This window comes from Aegilops tauschii, chromosome 7 (assembly GCF_002575655.3).
Source record: "Aegilops tauschii subsp. strangulata cultivar AL8/78 chromosome 7, Aet v6.0, whole genome shotgun sequence".
Lineage (NCBI taxonomy): Eukaryota > Viridiplantae > Streptophyta > Magnoliopsida > Poales > Poaceae > Aegilops > Aegilops tauschii.
Window position 1 is genome coordinate 620507018 of NC_053041.3, and position 25938 is coordinate 620532955.

The following is a 25938-nucleotide window of genomic DNA, read 5'->3' on the forward strand; positions in this document are numbered from 1 at the left end:
CGGTCATTATTTTTCTCTTGCTGGTACCTAAGGATATTAAAGTCCCCTCCAATAAGCATTGGATATGGGTTATCCTTAGCTAGGTTCACCAATTCACGAAGGAAGGCCGATTTATGCTCATCTTGGGCAGCCCCATAGACTGCGACCAGGCTCCATGTAAAATTATCAGCTCTGTTTCGTAAGTGAAATTTCATATGAAATTCACCAGTCGAAAAAGCCAACAAGTCCATGGTGGTGGTCTGTATCCCAAGAAGGATTCCTCCAGACCTCCCACGAGCTGGTAGACTATGCCACGTGTAGTCGAAACCACCTGATAGGTGATCAAGGACATGCGGGCGGAAGTCACATTTACCAGCCTCCGAAATTGCCACAAAATCCAACCCATGTTCGCGCACACAATCACCGACGTGTTTATGTTTAGCCAAGTCTGAGAGACCTCTGCTATTCCAAAACATGCCTCTCATGTGAAAACTCGGGTCGGTGTTGAACATTTCGCCTTTTTGGGCTGTTTTTGTTTCTTTTTAGAGGAATGCGATTTAGATTTTCGCGAAGACGCTGTGAAGTCACAAAACATGGACCCAGGTCTTGCGTCATCCAAGCCAACCTCGGTAACCTCACCAACCAAGTGGGAGACAAGCGGACCATCATATTTGGCATCCGCTTCATCCTCATCCTCGGTTTCGGGGTTAGGTAGGGCACTATTACACTTTGGAGAAACCTTTAAACGGTCAATCTCCATATGTTTAAGTGCTCCAACCGAAAGATTAATTTCATTACCATTCTTTCCCATGGATATACCAACATTTTTAAGGCTACAGGAAATACGAGTATCCGAAAATGAAAGAAAAGATTTAGCAGGTGAGGTACCTGGCGTGGAGTCCAAATTCGGCTTGTCGTCGCATTGCCTTAGCTAGTGAATGTTCATCTGTCAAAGAGGAACCATCCGCGGAGACGGCGTGACGGTTACTACGCCGAAGCGGCGAAGCCAGCCCTCCAGACATAGTACCCATCGGAGTCTTCGGTCGAGCCGTTGGTGTTGGTTGCTGCAAAATCGGCGAGCTCGGATCTGTCCCTAAGGTCGGTGAAGAGGGACGTGCCGCAGGTCCCACCGGCACGATCGCCACGGGTGCCGGGGCCGAGCCACTCGGACAATCCGCTAATGGACCGAGAGGAACCACGGCAATCGGAGCAGGAGCTGAAGAAGCATCCACGGGTGACATCTTGGAACCTTGCGCGCGGACCGGAGCAGGATCGTCAACATGCCCTGCTGGCGGTGCGCCCGTACCCACGACCGGCTGCACGAGCGCAGAAGATGCAGCACCGTCTGGCTGCACTACTGACGGTGCGCCCTCAACCATGGCCGGCAGCACTGCATGCAGGCCACTGTGCGCATGCACACATGCAGCCACACCTGGGTGTGCAGCCGCATCAAGCGGCAAGAGTGCTTCATTTCCTGTAATGGATGTAGTATCTCCCTGTTGGTCAACTCCAGTACCAGCCGCCACGGTGGTGTCCACATCGAGGTCAGCTCCTGCATCAGTCTGCGAAGGAGCGTCCGATGCGTTCACAAAGCGATTATCAGTCTCCAAAACACAAACAGATGCAGTGTTTGTCTAAATAAAATATGTATCACTCATCTTCTCGATTATTAATTCAGACAGGAAGTAGCCATTATAATGTTGCTACATACTAGTACATTAGTGCTATAATACCAAATGCTAACATGATACTGAGTGTCGTTTGCATATATATACGTTTACTCTCTACAAAAGACAGCAGTCTGGCGTATATAACTCACCTATAAAACTTCTTTGTTCTGATGAACAATACAAATGCTACGGCAGACCCGAAAACACAGAGACATGCCATAATCAGAAAGGGGAGTGTGAAGCAGTGCTTACCGGCGCAGGCAAACTCACCTTGTGGCGACTCCTTGTCATAGAAGCGCCTTTGGAAACCAGAGCCGACGTAGAGCTACGCGTGGAAACCGAAGGGGATGATGGCGTGGCCTACACCCATGATCAGAAGCGGCGCTGCTATGAAAAAGGTCTGCCTACTCCTCGCGGTTGGAGGAAGTGATTGGAGACATAGCCTGCACCGAACCTCCCCGAGAAGTTCCAGATGCTGCAGAGCGACACCTGGGTGCTGGTCTCCCAGGTCGTGTAGTCAAAGAGAGCCCCTGATCTCGCTGACATTGTTCACCGGCTAGACCCGATCCCATCCCGCAGGCCATAGCAAGGAAGAGCAGCCAGAAGTCGGCTTTACACATGGCCTGCACCACATTCAGGTTCCTTTGTGCGACGACATGTCCTGACCAGATCCCAAAAGCGCAGTGCTAGAGCTGGCTCTTCTCGCTGTTTCGATTCCGTCTCATGAGCTCTTACAACAATAACTTCTGGAGACATGATCAACAACACTACAGCAGGAGTATCACGAAGAAAACAGTCCGTCCAGCTGAACTTGTCACGAATACTTGGTCGCAGATTATGACAACCATCAGGTACCTAGCAACAATAACGGCCATGAGAGAGAAGGCATCAAGGAACTTCTTGTTGTACCGCCGATGAGCGTTGTGGACGTCGACAAAGTACATGAGCAGCAATGCGATGGCTATGGGTAATATCGTTAACATAAGTATGAAGCTGCCAGGATCAATATGGAGGGTGTGCTGCACCTGGACCAGTATTGCTCCACTCAAGCGTAGAAAACCCTGTTCGAAAAAATGCATAGACAGTTTAATACCATATAAAGGAGTAGGACATATTTGTACTATTGTAACAAGAAAAAACATGATACACTGCCTAATAAATGCGCCTTATGATTGCTAGTTTGCTACGTCGTCGAGAAACAGAGTGCAGGTTAGGATTATTGAGCAAAGTGTGTGCAATGTTGGATCCACACACGTTTGCATCGTCAGAGTTAGGAATATACGAGTAGTAGTTAGCTGAAAACTCAAGACAATAACACTGAAAGTTCGTGCAATTAACGCAAATGATAGCTCCACCCATGCAGTGTGGTACTCCCTCCGTTCCTAAATATAAGTCTTTTTAGACATTTCAAATGGACAACAACATACGGATGTATATGGACATATTTTAGAATGTAGGTTCACTCATTTTGCTCCGTAAGTAGTCATTTGTTGGAATCTCTAGAAAGACTTATATTTGAAAACGGAGGGAGTAGATACAGGATTTCAGGAAACAAACATGGTGCTGAAAGGATGAGGCCAGCAAAAGAAGGCTGCATTATTGCCTCTCTGGTGTCTTTGGACAGAGCAAATTATAAATGAAACAGTGACTGCGCCTTCACAATTGTACTCTTCTTCTAGAACGAGGGATGCTGCCTCCCAGGGAGCAAGAATTCCTACCATGGTTATACTGTATGTATGAATTACTATAATGCGTCTAACAAATCACATTATTGTACTTTTCCAGAACTGTTTGTATGTATTTTTCTGCTTCTTTGAGCATATACATCATCTGCATATTGTGATATGCCACCAGAACAGATTCCTCAGTCACAGCACATAAGGGCATGGCCAATGGTATGCTTCAAACCTGATGCCCCATTGTCCAACTAGGCTCGGATGCCAGGTGGAGCTGGTATGGTAGCCTCGCAGTGTGTCAGAGTGGCTTGCAGAGGAGGCGGCCGCTTCATGGGAGAAGGAAGAAAAATAGAGGAGAGAGAGGGGAAAAGGAGGTGAGAGATGGAACTGGGTGCTCACATGGGAGGTAGAAGATGACGCCAGTGTGGGGGCATGGTAATGGTTGGCTCAGTTTAGCGCGTTGGGGGCAAAATTTCGTATTTTGACCCTTTTTGCTAACAAATTCAGGATCTGACCCCGTTTGAAAACATTTCGGGATCTGACCCTTTTGCCTAGCGCCGGGGGGCTGGCGGTAGGTTTGCACGTCCTACCGCCATCATCCCTGGCGGTAGGCCCTTTGACGGCGACTGACGGCCGTCGGCGCGTGCTGACGTGGAAAAGGGCCTACCGCCATGGGCCCTGGCAGTAGGGTGCTGAAGCCTACCGCCAGCTCCTCTGGCAGTAGGGTCCTGTGTGGTGGATAAGGTGGGGAGGGGCTGGATATTTCCTGCCCCCTCCTCAACCACTCATTCAGGCCACTTCACCTCTCCACCGAGCTCAAGTCTCCCCCCTCTCTCTTTGAAGCACAAGAGCCTCCCAAATCTCTCTCATTTGTTTGAGATTTCTCCGGTGGATTCTTACCATTTTCATCACTCAAGGTAGCTCTCTCATTTTCCCTCATTTTGATTGGTTGATATCTTTGTTTACTTTGCATTTGCTCATTTGTTTGCAAACCCTAGCTCATCATTTTGGTGTGGTCAAATCAATTAGTATGATCCATTTAGGTTTATGTTTGTGATTTCCTTATGTATGATGTGCTTAGAATTGCTTGTAGAATAGTTTGTGTACCTAGATCTAGTGCTAGTCTTAGTGTACATAATTGGGGTTGGGTTAGGCTTAAGAAAGCTATTAAACCTAAGTTACTTTAATAGCAACTTCTCGAAATGTAGGATGGCACCGTTCGTTTTCTTTGAAGTTTCTGCTGAGGCGGCGGCGAACCGTGAACGCGAATTGATTGAGGAAAAGATGAACTTGTGGATGGAAGTCATTGATGCGTTGAATGCGGAGTGTAGGGCCTTTTCACATTATTATTTCACTAAAGACCATTCCGAAAATTTTATCAAAAAAAAGCAGAGGCAAATCACCAAGCTCAAGACGGCGGAAAAAAATTGTAGGCGTGATCTTGCAATGCAAATTGCATTGTGTGCGACAAGGGGAGAATATGCTGAGATAGAGATGGGAAATCATGGCCAGGTCATTGATTGGTTAGTTCGCCAACCATTCTCGTCGGACGAGAAGCGGGCTCGTGCCTAAGCAAGATCATTCTTTCCCCCCTTTGTTCTTCTCCAAAGCCTTGAGGAGTTTATCATATCGGCTTTTGAATGTGTCGGTGTTGAATGCAACGCAAACAAGGGTAAGGTCTTTGCAAAACTCCTTGCTCTTGCATGCCCGGTAAAAGTTTGCAAGAAAGTGTCTCATGCACCAACGGTGTTGAAGCTTTGGAAGACCGGGAATATCAACGTCTATTGCTTTGAGAATCCCATGATGGCGATCTGATATAATGCATACCTCTCGCTTGCCTATCACCTTGGTTCTCACATGCCCCATGAACCACTCCCAATTATCATCGTGCTCCGAAGGCACCAAGGAAAATGCCACCGGCAACACGTTATCATTTGAAGAGTGCGCCATCGCCACCATCAATGTGCCCTTGTATTTGCCGGTCAAGAATGTACCATCTATAGACAAGACCGGGTGACAATACGTGAATGCCTCAATGCATTGTCAGAAGCTCCGGAAGGCACGACGAAACACTCCGTCAATTGACTCCACCCGATGGCGCATTCCCGGGTTTCGATGAGCAATGGCTGCCAACATCTTGGGCAGAATGTTATATGCGCCTCATAATCACCATGCAACATCCTAATAGCGTTTGCCTTCGCCATCCATGCCTTCCCATACTTGACCGGGTATCCGAAAAGTTCCTCAATCGAAGTCATGAGAAACTTGACCATCACGGTTGGATCATGTGCTATTTGATTCAACAATTTGTATCCTAGATACTCAGACATGAGTTGACGGTGTCCTTTGCTTCGGTCGGCCTTGTCCGGGGCTACGCACGTGTGAGTGCCAACATGACTCTTCAACACCCATTGCCCGGTTTCTTTGATTTTTCTACCGCGGACCTTCCATTTGCAACCTTCTTGGTCACATTTGACCGTGTACCGAACTTTTTGATTTGAATGACCAACAACAAACGGCCTATGGTTCCTAATGGCATAGTCACACAACCATATCTTGAACTCTACCAAAGAACCAAACTTGATGCCTTTCTTCAAATGAGCATTCTCATCCTCATTTTCTGGTCGAGGATCACTGAATTTGGGGCACGGCGTTGGCTCAGACAACCCGAATCTCAGACCACCGTCAACAACGGCATTGTCCGCAAGACTCACATCCCTAAACAACGGCGGCCCTCTCTCCTTGCCGGTCACTGATAACCCACAAGTATAGGGGATCGCAACAGTTTCCGATAAGTAAGAGTGCCAAACCCAACGAGGAGCTAAAGGTAGAACAAATATTCCCTCAAGTTCTATCGACCACCGATACAACTCTACGCACGCTTGACGTTCGCTTTACCGGAAACAAGTATGAAACTAGAAGTACTTTGTAGGTGTTTTTGGATAGGGTTGCAAGAAAATAAAGAGCACGTAAATAAAAGCTAGGGGCTGTTTAGATGAAGACACAACTAAGTTAGTTTTAGTAGAGAGCTTTTTGTCATGAGAAAGTTATTTGTCCCTAGGCAATCGATAACTAGACCGGTAATCATTATTGCAATTTTATTTGAGGGAGAGGCATAAGCTAACATACTTTCTCTACTTGGATCATATGCACTTATCATTGGAACTCTAGTAAGCATCCGCAACTACTAAAGATCATTAAGGTAAAACCCAACCATAGCATTAAAGCATCAAGTCCCCTTTATCTCATACGCAAACAACCTACTTACTCGGGTCTGTGCTTCTGTCACTCACGCCACCCACCATAAGCAAATCATGAACATATTGCAAACCCTACAACGGGAATCCCTCACGCTTGCGCGACACGGAGAGCACCATAGGACAGCACCAATAATAAAACATGCAACTCAAACCAATCTTGATCATCAAATAACCCATAGGACAAAATGGATCTACTCAAACATCATAGGATAGCCATACATCATTGGGAAATAATATATAGCGTTGAGCACCATGTTTAAGTAGAGATTACAGCGGGTAAGAGAGAGGTTACACCGCTGCATAGAGGGGGGAAGAGTTGGTGATGATGGCGGTGAAGTTGTTGGTGAAGATTGCGGTGATGATGATGGCCACGGCAGCGTTCCAGCGCCACCGGAAGAGAAGGGGAGAGAGGGCCCCTTCGTCTTCTTCTTCCTTGACCTCCTCCCTAGATGGGAGAAGGGTTTCCCCTCTGGTCCTTGGCCTCCATGGCGTGGGAGGGGCGAGAGCCCCTCCGAGATTGGATCTGTCTCTCTGTCTCTCTCTGTTTCTGCGTTCTCCTCTGCTGCCCTTTCACCGTTTTTTTATATCTGGAGATCCGTAAGTCCGATTGGATTGAAACCTTCGCCCAGATCTTTTTCCAAAAATTAGCTTTCTTGCGGCCAAAGTAGAGCATCAAGCGCCTTACGGGTGGCCCATGAGGGTCAGGGGCGCGCCTGCCTGGAGTGGGCGTGGGCCCCACCCTCATGGCCACCTCGGGCACCGTCTCCCGTTGATTTTACTTCCCAAAAATCACAAACATTCCAAAATAATTCTTCGTCCGTTTTTATCCCGTTTGGATTCCGTTTGATATGGGGTTTCTGTGAAACATAAAACATGCAACAGACAGGAACTGGCGCTGGGCACTGGATCAAGATGTTAGTCCCAAAAATAATATAAAAAGTTGCCAAAAGTATATGAAAGTTGTAGAATATTGGCATGGAACAATAAAAAATTATAGATACGACGGAGACGTATCAGCATCCCCAAGCTTAATTCCTGCTCGTCCTCGAGTAGGTAAATGATAAAAAAGATAATTTTTGATGTGGAATGCTACCTAGCATAATCTTGATCATGTATATAATCATGGCATGAATATTAAGATACGAGTGGTTCAAAGCAATGGTCTATCATTTGACATAAAAACAATAATACTTCAAGCCTACTAATAAAGCAATCATGTCTTTTCAAAATAACATGGCCAAAGAAAGTTATCCCTACAAAATCATATAGTCTGGCTATGCTCCATCTTCACCACACAAAATATTCACATCATGCACAACCCCGATGACAAGCCAAGCAATTGTTTCATACTTTTGACGTTCTCAAACCTTTTCAACTTTCACGCAATACATGAGCGTGAGCCATGGACATAGCACTATAGGTGGAATAGAATATGATGGTGGAGGTTGTGTGGAGAAGACAAAAAGGAGAAGATAGTCTCACATCAACTAGGCGTATCAACGGGCTATGGAGATGCCCATCAATAGATATCAATGTGAGGAGTAGGGATTGCCATGCAACGGATGCACTAAGAGCTATAAGTGTATGAAAGCTCAAACTGGAAACTAAGTGGGTGTGCATCCAACTTGCTTGCTCATGAAGACCTCGGGCATTTGAGGAAGCCCATCATTGGAATATACAAGCCAAGTTCTATAATGAAAATTCCCACTAGTATATGAAAGTGATAACTCAAGAGACTCTCTATATGAAGAACATGGTGCTACTTTGAAGCACAAGTGTGGTAAAAGGATAGTAACATTGCCCTTTCTCTCTTTTTCTCTCATTTTTTTGTTTTTTTCTTTGTTTCTCTTTTTTTGGGCCTTTTTTTTGGCCTTTCTCTTTTTTTATATTTATTTTTTATTTTTTTCGTCCGGAGTCTCATCCCGACTTGTGGGGGAATCATAGTCTCCATCATCCTTTCCTCACTGGGGCAATGCTCTAATAATGATGATCATCACACTTTTATTTACTTACAACTCAATATTACAACTCGATACTAGAACTAAGATATGACTCTATATGAATGCCTCCGGCGGTGTACCGGGATGTGCAACGTTCTAGCATAGCAATGACATCAAAAAACGGACAAGCCATGAAAACATCATGCTAGCTATCTTACGATCATGCAAAGCAATATGACAATAAATGCTCAAGTCATGTATATGATGATGATGGAAGTTGCATGGCAATATATCTCGGAATGGCTATGGAAATGCCATGATAGGTAGGTATGGTGGCTGTTTTGAGGAAGATATAATGAGGCTTATGTGTGATAGAGCGTATCGTATCACGGGGTTTGGATGCACCGGCGAAGTTTGCACCAACTCTCAAGGTGAGAAAGGGCAATGCACGGTACCGAAGAGGCTAGCAATGATGGAAGGGTGAGAGTGCGTATAATCCATGGACTCAACATTAGTCATAAAGAACTCATATACTTATTGCAAAAATCTATTAGTCATCAAAACAAAGTACTACGCGCATGCTCCTAGGGGGATAGATTGGTAGGAAAAGACCATCGCTCGTCCCCGACCGCCACTCATAAGGAAGACAATCAATAAATACCTCATGCTCCAACTTCGTTACATAACGGTTCACCATACGTGCATGCTACGGGAATCACAAACTTCAACACAAGTATTTCTACTAATCCACAACTACCCACTAGCATGACTCTAATATCACCATCTTTATATCGCAAAACTATTGCAAGGAATCAAACATATCATATTCAGTGATCTACAAATTTTATGTAGGATTTTATGACTAACCATGTGAATGACCAGTTCCTGTCATCTCTCTAAATAGATATAAGTGAAGCAAGAGAGTTTAATTCTTTCTACAAAAGATATGCCCACACTCAAACAAATATAAGTGAAGCAAAAGAGCATTCTACAAATGGCGGTTGTCTAAGTGAAGAGAAACAGGCAATCCAAAGTTCAAAAGATATAAGTGAAGCACATGAAGCATTCTATAGAGCCATACTCAAAAGATATAAGTGAAGTGCAAAGAGCATTCTATAAATAAACCAAGGACTATCTCATACCAGCATGGTGCATAAAATAAAAATGAAAACTAAATGCAAAAGACGCTCCAAGATTTGCACATATCGCATGAACGAAACGAATCCGAAAACATACCGATACTTGTTGAAGAAAGAGGGGATGCCTTCCGGGGCATCCCCAAGCTTAGACGCTTGAGTCTCCTTGAATATTTACTTGGGGTGCCTTGGGCATCCCCAAGCTTGAGCTCTTGCCTCTCTTCCTTCTTCTCACATCAAGACCTTCTCGATCATCAAACACTTCATCCACACAAAACTTCAACAGAAAACTCGGTAAGATCTTTTAGTATAATAAAGCAAATCACTACTCTAGGTACTGTTGCAAACCAATTAATATTTTGTTTTTGCATTGTGTCTACTGTAATATAGCTTTTTCATGGCTTAATCCACTGATATAAATCAATAGTTTCATCAAAACAAGCAAACTATGCATCAAAAAACAGAATCTGTCAAAAACAGAACAGTCTGTAATAATCTGAACATTCACATTACTTCTGATACTTGAAAAATTCTGCCAAAATTAGGAAAAATAAACAATTTGTATAGAAAGACAGTGCAAAACGAATCAGAACCATTTGAAGTTCCAGTAAAAAATGTAAAATCGCGCACTACAGCCAAAGTTTCTGTCCTGCACCGTACAAACCAACAAGCATTGTAAACATCCTAAAGGCAAACTTTGGCACATTATTTTTATAATACAATGGAATTGTAAAAGGGGATAATTATTTTATTGAAAAGTTTCTGTAATCAAGATTCACAAAGTTTCCGTGAGCATGAACAAAGTTCAAGGCTAGCTCCCACTTCAACAATGCTCGTATTTCTCACTTTCGCTTTCCTTTTTGAAAAGTTTCGGGTTCCCCTCTTTATTTTTTTTAACTTTATAAAAGCACTCAACAGAAATAAATGACTCTCTAAAACTTTCGGGTTGTCTCCGTGGCAGCGCTTTCTTTAAAGCCATTAAGCTAGGCATATAGTGCTCAAGTAGTGAATCCACCCGGATCCCAATGTATATCAAAGCCAATTTTACTTAACAATGATTTAGCATTTAGTAGTGAGCACAAGGTAACATATATCAAGAAATGTCGAAGTCTAACTCTCTTCCTATGCATCGGCATGTCATAAAAGAACAATTCATGCACACCTAGTAAAGGCCAATGCATAGTATAAACAGTTTCTTGCAATTTTATCGTGTGGGAAACATAGAGAGGTGGAGGTATAGTTCCTCTCTCATAATAATTGCAAGTAGGAGCAGCAAGCACATGCATATTATATTCATCAAATCATCATGTGCAACGGTAAAAGGCAACCCATCAATATAATCCTTAATAAGAGCAAACTTCTCCGACATAGTGTAGTTTGGAGAATTCAAAAAGATAATAGGACTATCATGTGTGGGTGCAATAGCAACAATTTCATTCATAACATAAGGAACTATAGAAAGTTCATCTCCATAAGCATAATTCATATTGGCATCTTGGCCACAAGCATAACAAGCATCATCAAAAAGGGATATTTCAAAAGAATCAACGGGATCATAGTAGTCATCATAGCAATCATCCTTCGATAAGCACGAAGGGACATTAAACAATGTATGAGTTGAAGAGTTACTCTCATTAGAAGGTGGGCACGGGTAGCTAATCCGATCTTCCTCCTTTTGTTCTTCACTCTCCTCATCATCTTTTTCATCCAATGAGCTCACAGTTTCATCAACTTCTTCTTCCATAGATTCCTGCAAAATATTAGTCTCTTCTTGGACAGCGGAGACTTTCTCAATAAGTGCACTAATATCGGAATTGTATTCATAATTCTCATAACAATATTTGAGGATAGCTAAATTTTCAGGTCTATAAACAGCATCATCTAAATCTTCAAACTCTTTAAACATATATTCAATTTCATAAGCACCCATAAAAGCAACAAATTCTTCTATTTGTTCCACATCATAGTAATCATATATACCATTAGCATAAGAAGCTAAGGTTTTATTATCATTAAATTTGCATGAAAAGGGAAGGTGTGGAGCCTTCATCCTAGACCAACAAGTATAATCATAACTCAAGCATACTTGCCGAGCATACCACTTCAATATATGAATTTGATCCCATAATAGTTTCCCTTTTTGTGTCAAGCGATAATCCCTAAAGTATTCACGTTGATCCAACGTTACTCCCATTACATAATTGAATGGGGTTTTCGCTGGATTATCAAAGTAGTACATAATATCTATCACACAACGAGCATCGAGGGTTTTAGGAGGTTCCTCATCTCCATGAGTAGCAAGTACACCTAATTTTTTTGGTATTTCATGTTCCATATCCATAACTAAAGATAGAGAACAACTAAGAACAGCAAATAAAAATTACTAAGTGATAAAGCAAACAAGCACACACGAGAATATTCACCCCACGCTATTACTCCCCGACAACTACGCCAGAAAAAGGTCTTGATAACCCACAAGTATAGGGGATCGCAATAGTTTTCGATAAGTAAGAGTGTCGAACCCAATGAGGAGCTAAAGGTAGAACAAATATTCCCTCAAGTTCTATCGACCACCGATACAACTCTACGCACGCTTGACGTTCGCTTTACAGGAAACATGTATGAAACTAGAAGTACTTTGTAGGTGTTTTTGGATAAGGTTGCAAGAAAATAAAGAGCACGTAAATAAAATCTAGGGGTTGTTTAGATGAAGACACAACTAAGTTAGTTTTAGTAGAGAGCTTTTTGTCACTAGAAAGTTATTTGTCCCTAGGCAATCGATAACTAGACCGGTAATCATTATTGCAATTTTATTTGAGGGAGAGGCATAAGCTAACATACTTTCTCTACTTGGATCATATGCACTTATCATTGGAACTCTAGCAAGCATCCGCAACTACTAAAGATCATTAAGGTAAAACCCAACCATAGCATTAAAGTATCAAGTCCCCTTTATCCCATACGCAAACAACCTACTTACTCGGGTCTGTGCTTCTGTCACTCACGCCACCCACCATAAGCAAATCATGAACATATTGCAAACCCTATAGCGGGAATCCCTCACGCTTGCGCGACACGGAGAGCACCATAGGACAGCACCAATAATAAAACATGCAACTCAAACCAATCTTGATCATCAAATAACCCATAGGACAAAACGTATCTACTCAAACATCATAGGATAGCCATACATCATTGGAAAATAATATATAGCGTTGAGCACCATGTTTAAGTAGAGATTACAGCGGGTAAGAGAGAGGTTACACCGCTGCATAGAGGGGGGAAGAGTTGGTGATGATGGCGGTGACGTTGTTAGTGAAGATTGCGGTGATGATGATGGCCACGGCAGCGTTCCGGCGCCACCGGAAGAGAAGGGGAGAGGGGTCCCCTTCGTCTTCTTCTTCCTTGACCTCCTCCCTAGATGGGAGAAGGGTTTCCCCTCTGGTCCTTGGCCTCCATGGCATGGGAGGGGCGAGAGCCCCTCCGAGATTGGATATGTCTCTCTGTCTCTCTCTGTTTCTGCGTTCTCCTCTGCTGCCTTTTCACCGTTTCTTTTATATCTGGAGATCCATGACTCCGATTGGATTGAAACCTTCGCCCAGATCTTTTTCCAAAAAATAGCTTTCTTGTGGCCAAAGTAGAGCATCAACCGCCTTACGGGTGGCCCACGAGGGTCAGGGGCGCGCCTGCCTGGAGTGGGCGTGGGCCCCACCCTCGTGGCCACCTCGGGCACCGTCTCGCGTTGATTTTACTTCCCAAAAATCACAAATATTCCAAAATAATTCTCCGTCCGTTTTTATCCCGTTTGGATTCCGTTTGATATGGGGTTTCTGCGAAATATAAAACATGCAACAGACAGGAACTGGCACTGGGCACTGGATCAATATGTTAGTCCCAAAAATAATATAAAAAGTTTCCAAAAGTATATGAAAGTTGTAGAATATTGGCATGGAACAATCAAAAATTATAGATACGACAGAGACGTATCAGTCACCTTCTTGTAGATTTCATTTTCTTGCGCAGTCAACCCATCCTCATCCAATTCTTCCTCCGGACCCTCGTCATCCGAGTTATACCCACACATACGGTTATAAGGGAGGGTACGGTCCATGTCCTGTTGCCACACAATGACATCGAAGTTACTAATTGGATTGTAATGGATCTCTTCATTCTCCGAGTATGCATCCTCTTGAGCAACAATAGCATCATCATCAACGTGACCACTAGCATCTTCTTCAACATGAGGAAAATAGCATCATGACGGAGTACTATGGTGCTAGCATTGACATGATCTTCATTGGGTTGGCTACTTGGTGGTTGGCTAGAACAATTGGGGACATACACCTCGGCACTATCATCATGTATTGGGGAGGATGCATTGCAGTTGAGATCAATTTGCAAAGGAGGAGGAGGATCAACCTTTGTGGCAAAGATCTCAAGAGACTTGTCTTGTGATGCGTCTACTTTTTCCTTGTACACATTCCAATGCAATTGGGAGGTGATGGGCATACTCTTTAATCGGGACTTTACTCCCAATCCAACGTCATACCTCCCAATAAGCTTAACCTCAGCATTTGGGTCATTCCAATGTAAGACGCTTCTCACTTTAACTACAAGATCATCAAAGCTTGGACTTGTGTCAAAAACCATAGCCTCTTCCCCTTCATCGTCATTTCCAAGCATAAATGTCGACTTGTCCAAATAATGAACATTTACGAGCTTATTCATCTAAGAAATTGGAAACAATATAATCAATCCATATATGTCATCCAACCAACTCAAATGGACAAATAAACTAAATTTTGCACAAATTGGACAAGTAACTACTATTCATACTCAAGTTAACCTAACCATTAACCCTAACCCCCAACATAACCACCCTAACCCTAACACTAACCCCAAGCATAACCATAATCCTAGCCATAAATGCATCATAAATGCATCATAAATGCACACAACAAGATCAACACCTAGGGTTTGCAATAAATTTACCAAATCAAGACAAAACAAAGATCTCAACCAATCAAAAGGAGGGGGAATGGGGGAGGTACCTTGGGTGATGAAAATGCTCCGGATCCACAGGTGAAATCTCAAGCAAATGGAGGGGGTCTAGGGGGGTTTGTGAGGGGGAGAGAGGGGGAGAGGAGCTGAGCACGGGGAAGAAGGTGAGTGTGGAAGAAGAGTGGTGGTGGGGCCCACAGACCAGCCCCTCCCTACCTTATCCACCACACAGTACCGTACCGCCAGAGGTGCTGGCGGTAGGCTTCGGTACCCTACCGCCAGGGCCCATGGCGGTAGGCCCTTTTCCACGTCAGCACGCGCCGACGGCCGTCAGTCGCCGTCAAAGGGCCTACCGCCAGAGCCGATGGAGGTAGGACGTGCAAACCTACCGCCAGCACCCTTGGCGGTAGGCAAAAGGGTCAGATCCCGAAATATTTTCAAACGGGGGTCAGATCCTGAATTTGTTAGCAAAAATGGTCAAAACACGAAATTTTGCCCGCGTTGGGTGATAAGTACCAAGCCGATGCCTCGCTTTCTTTTCTACCTAGCTGGATGGGCTGGGGCATCACCAGGTGATGCTTCCTTTGTTCATGCCCTAAGAAAGAACCTGAATGCCAACAAAACACATGGTTCTTTTGATCTTTGGTTCCTACCCCCTTCGTCCGGAAAAACTTGTCCCAAGCTTGTCCCTTAAATGAATGTATCTAGCACTAACTTGGTGCTAGATACATCCATTCGAGGGACAAGATTTTCCGGACGGAGGGAATACTTTGGAGCAGATCATGTTGTTTTGATTTCACATGGTTGTATTGTGTAGCATGAATCGCTGTAGGTCTAGTTATTCACATCATTTACTGATGCAGAGCAGAGACTGAATGCTCCTTATAGGAGAGTAAGAAAGAATCGGGACGGCGATACCTCGATGATGCCGATGACAGTGCCGCATCGGGAACGGCGGTGACGAATCGGGAAGGTCTGCGCCTGCGCGGCGAGCAGCATGTGGAGGCAGACGAGCGGGAGCGGGGCCGGCGCGACCCCGACGACGGCGAGCTACATGGGGAGGTACCGGGGGCGCAGAGCGCAGCAACGGCGAGGAGGACGATCCAGGGGCGTCAGCGGCCCCCGGCCGCCTACGCGGAGAGGAAACCGGAGAGGATCCCGGCGTTGGCTCCCGTCCTTGAAGAAGGCGACAGCGTGGAGCACGGACTGGTTAGTAGCTGCCCCCCGTGAAGCACTGGTTTGGATTAGCACGCTCACCGCGAGCGCCGACCACCGCGTCCGTGCGCGTGCCCACGCAGCCATCGCCGCCGGAACAGGGGAGGAAAAAACAAAGCTTATCTTTTACAGTTTTGCTAGAACTCATCTAGATGAGATTTAATTTGGTCTCATTCACCTTTTATAGCCATTAAATGTGATGCTATAAGATGCGTGTGTGCTGACGTGGGTTGTATCCGTTTTTGTTTTCCAAGTGAATGAGACCAAATTACGTCTCATCTAGATGAGTCCTAGGTAATCCCTTTTCTTTTTTGCTCTTGATGTAAGCTCCAATGATGTGGGGCCTCTTTGCTGACACGTAAGCTACGGAACACGCACTAAGCCGCCCGCGTCGCGGACAGCCTGAGGAACCACTACATTTGTGAAAATAGAATTTGAGCATTTTTTTTATAAAACTTTCAATCTGTTTTTTTTAGAGGTCTGATCTATTCATCATACAAAGAACACAGAAAAAAGAATACATCCATGTTCATAGATCATTGCAACGACTACAAGCATTAAAGCAAACCGAAGGCGTGCCGTCATCCTCGCCCCTCCCTCACCAAAGCCGAACCAAACTTGTTGTACTAGACAATCGAAAGTCGTCGTGCTAAGGCCTCACAGGACAGAACAGTAACCGTGCCTATGGGAAACTAGATCATGAATGGCGTGCGTTGCCGCGCCCGTCTGTTTTGACAACAAAATGATAGGAATTTACCCAGATAGTTGTATATGTTTTCTTAAGTAGTGAGAGATGAATACCCGTTACTAATACCCAAGCCCCTATATCACGGGATGTTTACGCCACCTCGTTTACCCACTTGGTTGATTGTGGCCTGAGAGTGTGACGCCCGGATATTTAAGCTACAATAATTCTCTCCTAATGGTGCCATGTCACTTTAATTACTGTTGCTAATCTCGCGTTAGTTCGAAACCGATTCAAATTCAAATTCAAAATCAAGCAAACAACAATTTTTTTCAAATATTAAAACTAAAATTTTCGGAGTGAACCAAATATTGCATAAGTAATTATGATGGAGAAACCACACTTTTATAGAATGCTTTAATACTCTAAGATGAATAAAACAGTAGATAAAACTATTATTTAAATACTTTTAAATAATAATTAATTATGAAGCTATTTTACTTTGGGTAGCAAAATTAATGTTGCAGTGGCATATTTGGCAACATCAAATTAGGTGCCATTTTGGTATTTTGCTAAATCAAAAATAAAAGGAAACTAAGTTAAAACAGAAAAGAAATAAAATAAATAAAAGTAAAGAAAAACAATATCAAAATGAGGAAAAGGAAAAAACATGGGCCAACCGACCCAACAGGCCGGCCCAGTCGGCCACCAGGCCAGCCCACCCCGTCCCCTTAACACCGCACTCCCCCGTGACCTAGAGCCACGCATGCCCCACTTCCCCCCACTCCTTTCCCCACGTCGCCACCCCCTCCCCCGATTCGATCTGGATCGGGGCCCGGCTCCGACGTCGTCGCCCTGAACATCGCCGCCTCGTCCTCGACCGCCCATCGCCGGACCGGACCGCCCCGCCTCGCCCCAAACGTGGTACATCGAGCCGCCGCCCGAAGCCTTCGTCGCCGACGACCACCTTGAAGGAAATGTGCCCTAGAGGCAATAATAAAGTTGTTATTTATATTTCCTTATATCATGATAAATGTTTATTATTCATGCTAGAATTGTATTAACAGGAAACTTAGTACATGTGTGAATACATAGGTTTTTTCTAAGCAGCTCGTTAGTGGGGCCCACCTCTTTCTTTGCCGTCCGCCAGCTGACGGCAAAGATTCTTTGCCGTCCGCTAGTAGACGGTAAAGAATTGGCTGATGGCAAAGACCTTCTTTACCATCAGCCAGTTTTTTGCCGTTCGTTTTTTGTAAGCGGACGGCAAAGATCTTTTTTGCCGTCAGCCAGCAGACAGCAAAAAATTGGTAAACGGCAAAAAATTGGTTAACTCTTGGGCGCTGCTGCGTCTACCGGCTGCCTATAAATGGGCTAATCGTCGCATCGGCACTCCTCCCTCTCCCCATCCCTGTTGCCGCACCGCATCGTCCGTCCGCACACCACCTGGACAGCTGAGCGCCACAGCCATCGGCATCGACATCCCGGCACCCCGCCGTCATGGCCGTCTATGCCTGTTCGCCATGGCCTCTTGCAGGGTCGGATGACCTCTCCTTGGCGACAACGTCGACAGCTAGGCTGTGCGTTGCCGCACCTCCCTTGCCTGCACACGGCCACCTACGCGCTGCTGCCTAGCTCCCAACGTGTCAGTTCACTTGAAGGTTAGATCCCGTCCTCTTCCATGTGCCATCTCTGCGGCTTCTCGCCGCCCAGACGTCGTGCCTGGCCTCCGACCTCCTGCAGCATCTTTCCACCTTCCAAGTGGTCCCTTGCAACGTGGATGGTTGCCCTGCAAGGCCACCACGACCATGCAGACGAGCACTGTCATGGTGAGCTTCTCAATGTTTCTTGCTGAACTTTTTGTTTTCACTTTCTACATGGTTGGCTGGATGGTCCCCTGTCGCGCTAAGGTCCTAATTTTCTGAGTTTAGATGAGGATCTATTTCACTTCACTGTGTTTACAGGGTTTGCGCAGCGCGGAGGCTAGGAAAGTGTACCCGTCGCCGCCGCCGTTACGGCCTCCTTCGCCCCCTCTCCCCCTCCTGCTCGGGCGTCGGCTGCTGCCAGGGTCCTCGCTCCGACGTCGGTGAGCAAACTCTGATGCTTTTCCGGTGTGGGTGCTGGGTTCGTCCTTTTCTAGCAATCGATTGATTGGTCCTCTCCCGTCCCGGCCTTGCCGCATCTCTTTTTCTGTACGTACGTAGATCAGTACAACAACGTCCTCTCACCGCTCGAGCTTTGTGCACGACCAGCGGAGGAAGACGACCGGCCATCGGCAACGGAAGACGAGGTGGGTGGCCGCTCCAAGCACGATATCATGTTCCAAGCGAGGTGAGTCTCAGTGGCCTCTTGCGGATCACCTATAAGGCCTTTGCAGCGGAATTTCAAGTGACATTGATTACTTGATTCGGCCAGCGGATGTCCACGGAGGCGCGCGCGACGGAGAGGGCGTTCGCGTCTGGAGGTGGTGGCTGCAGGAGGCCCCCGGACAGTGAGACTGGTGCCAGCACTGGTCTGCGCTGCTGAGGGACGTCTCCTTGTCCCACGCCGGCCGGGGGGCATGGGCGTCCTTCCGTTCGGCCGTCACTGCAGAACGCGGCGAGGTCTCATCTTCCCGTTTCGATTCATCCAATACTGAACACCTCCATCCTTACCTAGGGCCTTAGTGAAATTCCTTTTGTCAAAACTGAATTATAATAATTAAGAAAAATATCAAATGTATGGTTATATTTAGTTTTCTCTTGATTCTGCAAAAATAAGATAAGGGAAACGTATTAAAATATATCCTAAAATCTCACCAAATAATGGGTTTGATCACACATTTATACACAAGGATAATAAAATGGTGCCTGCTTATGAATTTTTTGTGAAAGCTTTCTGGTAATTATTGGTGGTTTCTTAGGAGTTTTTATGCTGTGCAAAATTGGTTAATGGATGCATGGCGCATGCATGTATTTGTTGGGGGCCTGTGAGCATACGTTTTGTGGATGTGTGTTGCGATTTGGTCTGTGATTTCGTTAGGGTGTCAATGTTAGGATTAGTCACGTACGTGTTGTTGGGCGGTGGACTCTGAGTGGTGGTCATGTGCATGCATACAATGTTGGAGGAGATTTTCGTCTGTGATGTGACCACGTGCATGGCCATGTAGCGTCGCTTTTCCCGTTGATTCTGAACGCTGTTTTACTCGGCGTTAATCGGCTAACGTGTTGTGTTTGCGTGTGTGGTTACTGTACTGCAGTTACAATCGCTGTGGTATGGTCCCGAGCGACGACCCTGCTGGAATTTTATCTATTTATGGGCCTAGCCCAATAATAATTTCAGAAATTCCTAATAAATTTTAGAGGCCCATTTAGCCCATTCGTGCAAGGCAAGGGACACTACTAAAGTTTAGTCTCACATTGCTAGTTTAGAGGGAGTTGGACCTCTTTATAAGGGAGATTCTTTCTCCACATGTATGAGCATGAGAACAAGAGAGACATCCACGCGCGCTCCTCCTCAGCCGCCCGCCTCGCCACGCCACGCCTCGTCACGACGCGCCGCGCCGCGGGTTGCGGGAATGAGCCGAGCCGATGTCTAAATTTTTGCCACGCACAACGGGTATACGAAAGGTCACGCAGGAGCTGAAACGTTTTCTGTAGTGGATACTGAATTCGAACGGCGCGCCTCTTCGGCCGCTGCCTGTTCGTTTCGTCTCCCTCCGTTGCTTCACCTCCCGCCGCAGCCTGTTCGCGTCCTTCTCCTGTGCCTATATAAGAGAGGTCGCTCCTCTCCAGAGAGACACACCAGAAGCTCCTCTTCCTCTCGCCACAAAGTTCCGAGCACTGCGCTGCTGCTACGTTCTTCCCCATCCCGGCTTGCTGCGTGCACCGCAGGTCGGGACAGTAGGCCTCCGAAACCGCACCTCTTTGAGTCCTGTACGGGAGAAGGGTGATAAGGTTTTTGGGGAGCGCTCCGTGCGACTACTGACTTCTTCATCACGGACTCCGATGACTACTTCCCCGACGTCGACAACCTCATCAATGACATGGCTGTAGAGAATGTCGACCCCAAGTCCAGTGTTTCTGCTGCTGTTGTCCCGTACGTGTTCTTCCTCTTTCTATTAGAGGTTCTGCTACAGTTTCTTGTTCTAGTGTTTGCCCTAGATATGCTAGACTCTGCTTCATATATGGAACTTGTCCTACTGTCTGCTATAGATAAACTTGGTTACAGTTCCTATATGCAGATGTTATTTACCTTCTCTCTGTTAGATCGCTTGACTAGTTTTGTCTCTGCTATATTAGTCATGCTTTATCTAGTATTTCTATTAATAAAATCATTTGGTAAATTGCTCATATTTCCAACAATCCAAAAACCTTATTATAGGCAATTTACACCAAGTGGTTTTGCTGCTTCCATGAGACCTCCTATGTTTGAGGGTATCCACTATAAGAGGTGGCGCGTGAGAGCAGTCTTATGGTTTCAAACCATGAGTTGCTATGACGCCACTCTTGGCAAACCTGAAGGAGAGCTTGATGCTCAACAAGCATAAGCTTTTCAGAAAATGGATACTCTGTTTAAGGCTGCTCTCTTGAGTGTTCTTGGTGAGAACATAGTTGATGCTTATGCGTCAATTGATAATGGAAAAGATATGTGGGATGCACTCAAGGCCAAGTTTGGGGTCTCGGATGCTGGCACCGAGCTGTACATCATGGAGCAATTCTATGATTACAGGATGACTGAAGAGCGCTCCGTGGTTGAGCAAGCTCATGAGATACAGTCATTTGCTAGAGAACTTGAGCACTTCAGTTGTATGCTACCGGACAAGTTTGTTGCCGGAGGTATCATCAATAAGCTTCCTCCTTCATGGAGGAACTTTGCTACCTTACTGAAGCATAAGAGGCAGGAGTTTTCCATTCCGGATCTCATTGGCACTCTTGATGTGGAAGAAAAGGCGAGAGCAAAGGACACACGTGCTCGAGGTATTGAGGGAGGATCTAGTGCCAATCTGGTACAGAAGAAGAACTTCCAGCCCCACAAGTCCAAGAACAAGGGCAAGTTTGATGGTAAAGCAAAGTTTGATGGGAAGAACAAGGCTGTGCAACACACGAACTTCAAGAAGAAGAATGACAAGAAGAAAGGTGCTTGTCATGTGTGTGGGGATCCTGATCATTGGGCTCCTAGTTGCCCTAATCGCTATGACAAGCGTCATCCTGGGAAAGGCGGCAAGACCGCTAATGTTGTCATTGGAGACACTGACATAAAGGATGCTGGGTATGGTATATTTCCCACTATTCTTTCAGTATGTCATTCTCCTGATTGGTTGATTGACACGGGTGCTAATGTGCATGTATGCGGTGATATTTCCATGTTTTCGTCTTATCAGACCGCAGGGACTTCAACCGTGCTGATGGGCAACAGTTCAAGTGCTTCTGTTCGTGGTGTTGGCACGGTCGATCTGAAGTTTACTTCAGGGAAGATCGTGCGGCTGAAGAACGTGCATTATGTCCCCTCCATCAATAAAAATCTTGTTAGCGGATCTCTTCTATGTAGAGATGGCTACAAGCTTGTCTTTGATTCGAATAAATTTGTAATATCCAAGTATGGAACCTTTGTTGGTAAAGGTTATGAGTCAGGAGGCCTATTTCGTTTATCCTTATCAGACGTTTGCAATAAAGTTGTTAATCATATTTGCAACAATAGTGAATCAAATGTGTGGCATTCACGTCTTTGTCATGTTAACTTTGGTTGCATGTCGCGACTAGCGAAGTTGAACTTAATCCCTAGTTTCACCACTGTCAAGGGATCTAAGTGTCAAGTATGTGTGCAAGCTAAGCAACCTCGTAAGTCTCACACGACTGCGGAAACGAGAAATCTTGCACCACTAGAGCTCATACATTCAGATCTATGTGAAATGAATGGTGTTTTGACAAAAGGTGGAAAGAAATATTTCATGACGTTAATTGATGACTCCACTAGATACTGCCGTGTGTATCTTCTGAAATCTAAGGATGAGGCTTTGAACTTTTTCAAGATCTATAAAGCTGAAGTGGAAAACCAACTTGATCGAAAAATCAAGAGGCTTAGGTCCGACCGTGGTGGAGAGTATTTTTCCAATGAATTTGATGCTTTTTGTGCGAAACATGGTATAATCCATGAGAGGACGCCTCCCTACTCACCTCAGTCAAATGGGGTGGCCGAAAGAAAGAACCGTACTCTAACGGATTTGGTTAACGCCATGTTAGACACATCGGGTCTCTCTAAGGCATGGTGGGGGAGGCGATATTGATAGCATGTCATGTCCTAAACCGAGTCCCCACAAAGAACAAAGAGATAACTCCATTCGAGGAATGGGAGAAGAAAAGGTTAAAACTCTCTTATCTGCGAACATGGGGTTGTTTGGCGAAAGTCAATGTTCCAATTCCAAAGAAGCGGAAGCTTGGACCAAAGACTGTGGATTGTGTTCTCCTGGGATATGCTTTTCATAGCATTGGCTATAGATTCTTGGTTGTAAAATCGGAGGTACCTGACATGCATGTCGGTACGATCATGGAGTCGAATGATGCGACTTTATTTGAAGATATCTTTCCCATGAAGGATATGGCTACCTCATCTAATCAGGAGATGCCTAGTTCATCGAATCAGGAACCAGTTACAATTACCAAACCTGCCATTTCGATGGAACACTTTGAAAGTCCTGTGGAGGAAAACAATGAAGTTCCTACTAGGAGCAAGAGACAGAGGACTGCAAAGTCCTTTGGTGATGATTTTCTTGTGTATCTCATAGATGACACTCCCAGTTCTATTTCAGAGGCCTATGCATCTGAAGATGCTGACTACTGGAAGGAAGCGGTTCGTAGCGAGATGGATTCCATCTTGGCAAATGAAACTTGGGAGATAACTGATCGTCCTTATGGGTGCAAACCTATAGGATGCAAATGGGTATTCAAGAAGAAGCTTAGGCCTGATGGTACTATTGAAAAGTACAAGGCTCGGCTCGTGGCTAAGGGTTATACCCAAAAGGAAGGTGAAGACTTCTTTGATACTTACTCACCTGTGGCTCGACTGACCACTATTCGAGTTCTACTTTCACTAGCTGCCTCACATGGTCTTCTCGTTCATCAAATGGATGTTAAGACTGCTTTCCTAAATGGAGAGTTGGACGAGGAAATTTATATGGAACAACCAGATGGGTTTGTACTAGATGGTCAGGAAGGGAAAGTGTGCAAGTTGCTGTAGTCTTTGTACGGACTTAAGCAAGCACCCAAACAGTGGCATGAGAAGTTTGAAAGAACTTTAACCGCTGCAGGCTTCGTTGTAAACGAAGCTGATAAATGTGTGTACTATCGCCATGGTGGGGGCGAAGGAGTTATTCTTTGCTTGTATGTTGATGACATGCTGATTTTCGGAACAAATCTGAATGTTATTAAGGAGGTCAAGGATTTCCTATCTCGTTGTTTTGAGATGAAGGATTTAGGAGTGGCTGATGTCATTTTGACATCAAGTTGTTGAGAGACGATGATGATGGGATTACATTGCTTCAATCACACTATGTGGAAAAGATCTTGAGTCGCTTTGGCTATAGTGACTGCAAGCCCTCTCCAACACCATATGATGCGAGTGTGTTACTTCGAAAGAATCGAAGAATTGCTAGAGATCAATTGAAATATTCTCAGATTATTGGCTCGCTTATGTACTTAGCCAGTGCTACAAGACCTGACATCTCTTTTGCTGTTAGCAAACTGAGTCGGTTTATCTCAAAACCAAGAGATGTGCATTGGAAAGCTCTAGAAAGAGTTTTGCGTTATTTGAAAGGCACTGCGAATTATGGAATTCACTACACTGGACACCCAAAGGTGCTTGAAGGGTATAGTGACTCAAACTGGATCTCAGATGCTGATGAGATAAAGGCCATGAGCGGTTATGTATTCACTCATGGAGGTGGCGCTGTTTCTTGGAAGTCTTGCAAGCAGACCATCTTAACGAGGTCAACAATGGAAGCAGAACTCACAGCACTAGATACAGCTACGGTCGAAGCAGATTGGCTTCACCGGCTCTTGAATGACTTGCCGGTTGTTGAGAAACCTGTACCAGGTATCCTTATGAACTGCGACAATCAAACTGTGATCACGAAAGTGAGCATCTCAAAGGATAACATGAAGTCATCAAGACACGTTCAGAGAAGGTTGAAGTCTGTCAGGAAAATGAGAAACTCCTGAGTTATTGCATTGGATTATATCCAAACATCTAAAAATCCGGCAGATCCTTTTACTAAGGGTCTATCACGTAATGTGATAGATAATGCATCGAGGGAGATGGGTATGAGACCCACAATATGAGTTGTTCACAGTGGTAACCTATTCTTTGTGATCGGAGATCCCGTGAATTAGATGTGGAAAACAAGTTGTTGATCAACTGAGAGGAGAGTATCCTTACTATTAACAATACCACTCCATGAAGATGCAATACTCTCCTAAAACTGTATGGCAGGTTGATGTATATCTTAATGTGTTCTAAGTGGCTCATTTAAGCAGAGATGTTGTCCTGCAGAACATCTTTTGAAGAACACACCTATATGAGTCTGATTGTTAAACGTCGCAATCTATGAGAGTAGGGTTCTCTCTAGTAAACTCGTGAAAGGTCTCGGAGTATGACGCATAAGCTCCACCCGCAAGGAAGACCCACGGTAGCCACGTATCGGTAAAGGCTTTATGTGAAGCTAGATTCGCAGAAAACTTGCAGTTCAAGGCCCAGTCCACTGTTCAAGTTGCTTACTAGTGTAGCATAGAGTTCTAGGTGGAAGTTCAACTTAACAGTCTCCACTGCAGTACCGGTATATAAAACAGTGTTTTGGAACTAAAGGCAAATTCTATGTGCCTCTAGGATCTGGTGGGGGATTGCTGGAATTTTATCTATTTATGGGCCTAGCCCAATAACAATTTCAGAAATTCCTAATAAATCCTAGAGGCCCACTTAGCCCATTCGTGCAAGGCAAGGGACACTACTAAAGTTTAGTCCCACATTGCTAGTTTAGAGGGAGTTGGACCTCTTTATAAGGGAGGTTCTTTCCCCACATGTATGAGCATGAGAACAAGAAGGGCATCCACGCGCGCTCCTCCTCAGCCGCCCGCCTCGCCACGCCACGCCTCGTCACGACGCGCCGCGCCGCGGGTTGCGGGAATGAGCCGAGCCGATGTCTAAATTTTTGCCATGCACGACGGGTATACGAAAGGTCACGCGGGAGCTGAAACGTTTTCTGTAGTGGATACTGAATTCGAACGGCGCGCCTCTTCGGCCGCTGCCTGTTCGTTTCGTCTCCCTCCGTTGCTTCACCTCCCGCCGCAGCCTGTTCGCGTCCTTCTCCTGTGCCTATATAAGAGAGGTCGCTCCTCTCCAGAGAGAC

The 25938-nt window shown here is 45.2% G+C and overlaps 1 pseudogene; it reads right to left on the reverse strand.

Moving 5' to 3' along the window:
- Positions 1-966: 966 nt before the first annotated feature.
- Positions 967-15964, reverse strand: LOC109736890 (uncharacterized; annotated as a pseudogene).
- Between the last annotated feature and the right edge of the window lie 9974 nt (positions 15965-25938).